Source organism: Silene latifolia, chromosome 1 (assembly GCF_048544455.1).
Source record: "Silene latifolia isolate original U9 population chromosome 1, ASM4854445v1, whole genome shotgun sequence".
In the NCBI taxonomy this organism is placed as follows: Eukaryota; Viridiplantae; Streptophyta; class Magnoliopsida; order Caryophyllales; family Caryophyllaceae; genus Silene; species Silene latifolia.
In genome coordinates, this window is record NC_133526.1 from 114,214,684 (window position 1) to 114,217,493 (window position 2,810).

Here is a 2,810-nt window from a genome sequence, read left to right on the forward strand (position 1 = left end):
TTTTAAGGAAAGCTCAAGAACTAACAAATAGGTGAATTTGTTGGTGCCCTTTAATCCGAAATCACATAGTAAGATTGATGATTTCTTCTCTTATCTTGTTTTAGTTTGCATGCATAAGATCTAGCATTTATTTTATGACTAAATAAATTATTACATATATGAATATGTTAACTTAAGAGATTAATGAATCTAACAAGAGGTTTTGACTCTACTAACGCCATTGAAGATGTCTCAACAATTAGGCAACACGACCTAGACCAGAAGGTAGGTACTAACTTCGGCGGAGATTTGACATTATCTAGACAACTTGACTTGAAATCGACTGGACTCTATGTGACACCCTCATTTTTAGTAATAAATAAACACGTAAATTCTACAGAAAAACTGACAGGATATGTTTGTAATTGGTTCAACTAAATAAAACCTGTAATTTTAAAAACTTTTCTAAACCATTCACAAACATTTCCAAATGAAGAGTGCCAAAACCTGCAAATACTAACAAACTAATTTACATAACCATGCTAAAGTCGCGAGAGTAAAGTGATACAAACCAAAGTAAAAGAGGGAGACATATGTCCCTCCAAAATATAAACACAACCATATGTTTAAAGGTTTACTACAAAATATAACCAAACTAAGTCCAAGGTTCTTTTGCTCACTAGCTCGTCCGTGTACCCCATTTAATCATCATCAACCTGTCAATCGCATTTTATACAAACACGAAAGCCACAATTCAGTGGGGAGTAACTTCGAGTCCTCCCAGCCACGAAATGTCATATTTAATGTAACATGTAAACAACATCATAAATAAATTAATTATCGAGTATTCTAACATATGAGCACTAAACTGACCAAATTAAACTATCATGTGAAACATATAACAAGCAGTAATCCAAACTTTATCAATTGTAACCGGCTTGCATCTCACCTATTACAATTCATAAAATTACCATACAAGAAAGGGCAATATATCAAAGACAGGCATAAGTTCTTAGCACCGTCAATAGTCACTCTGTAACTCGAGTCTATACCACGAGGTAGGGAAGGTAATCGAACCGGTATCTTGGCTCAGAGTTTCTATCAAAACATGGCCAAGACACAACAAAACCCTAGTCCTAAATCTGCGCAGACCTAGACATGTGGATACACACCACCGCACCCAAGACCCACAATTTTTTTAAAAACAAAGTGAGTACCCTAAGGAGTCCACCAAAGGGTTGGCTAGTACTTAAGCTGACCACTTACCCTCAAAATAAGTAATGAGGTCATGCCCCAACTTGGATATAAACCCACCAAGTCAGGAACACAAAGGCTATTAAGCAGTGAACATATACTCGTCAAAGACTATAAAGACCTATCTATGACAAACACAACAACCTGCAAGAAGTATTCAATACCAATTCCATTTCAAGCAATATTAACAATATTAAAGGTTTCAGGGAATCTAAGGCCGTTTCTACAATATAAGAAACCATTCAATTCAACCAACATCACATGTGAACTAAAAACATAATAAATGGCCTAAAACAAGAATAAGGCCAATTATCCATTTTTCACAATAATTTTCATCCAAATTTTTACCCGCAACCCCAAATTCTGCGACAGTGCGGGTTCAATCGCGGTGACCAACCAAATCACACAATTGATCGACATCGATTCATCAAAGGGACTAAGGCTCGATTTTAAACATAATCATCCAAACATTACAATTATCGCTATAAAATTCATTTTAAGCCTATTCATTACAATTTAATATTATAACCTATCCTAACATGTGCCAACTACCAATATAAACATAACTTTACCATCAACATTATATTTACTACTAACATTATTCATTTCATAAGACTACCCATATGTTACTTATACTAAATATAACATTAATACGCCCGAAACGACGAACAACGCATGAAAAACCGCGAAACAAGAAACGGGCCGACCCGGGCCAACCCCAAGGTCGCCGTGGCCTACCGGACTCTTTGGGCATACCGCCACCCCTTTCCCCCGTTTCTCCGTTTTTGTTCATTTTAACATCGTTTTAAGCATCAATTAATCATTCCCATTTCATTTCCATACTAATATGTGAAGTTAACATACAAAAGACATGAATTTAACACATATTTTCATGTGAAATAAACTACTCAAATAACAATCACAAAATCATACAAAAAAGCAAAGAATGTGACATTTATTCGTCGAGTAACTCGAAATATGTTACCTTAAGCTAGAAAAAGGCAAAATAACCCTTGAGAAAACCCTAAAAACAGTAGCTACCCATCAACCTCTACTATATAGGAGTCCCCTATATCATCCTCATAATCTTCACCTATTAAAAACAACAAAAACACAATAATAATTACTAAAACCGAAATTATGCCCAAAATCATCTTAAATCGACAAAATGAAAACTGAAATTCAAACATACTAGGATGTAGATCTTGAAGAGAGGATTCCGAAAATATAAATTTTGCGAAAATCGGACTAGAAACGAAGAAGTTATGATGAAATTACGATTGTAAGTTTTTTTTGATTTTTTGTGAATTTTCGGTCAAGAGGCAAGAACAAAGGAACAAAGAAAACCTTAGGAAGAAATAGGAAGGAGGGGGAAAAAGGAGTGCCGTGGAAAAGGGGGAAAGGAGCGGGATATGTGGCGGAATTTCATTAGTCGGGTTTGGCTCGTTTCGACGATAATTAGAACCGTTTGTCAAATGCAAATTCCGACAATGTCAAAGTTCTTAAACACGAGATTACAAGAAGATTGAGTACTCATACGACCCATTTCCAAAATCGTTTGCCCAATTTTCACAAGA

The 2,810-nt window shown here is 35.4% G+C and overlaps 1 long non-coding RNA gene across 1 annotated transcript; it reads right to left on the reverse strand.

Moving 5' to 3' along the window:
* Positions 1–484: 484 nt before the first annotated feature.
* On the reverse strand, positions 485–2,522 carry LOC141600988 (uncharacterized). Its single transcript, XR_012524339.1, has 3 exons — positions 2,426–2,522; positions 2,219–2,326; positions 485–695 (listed from the first exon to the last, which is right to left on the reverse strand). It is a non-coding gene; the product is annotated as an uncharacterized LOC141600988 (long non-coding RNA).
* Positions 2,523–2,810: the final 288 nt, after the last annotated feature.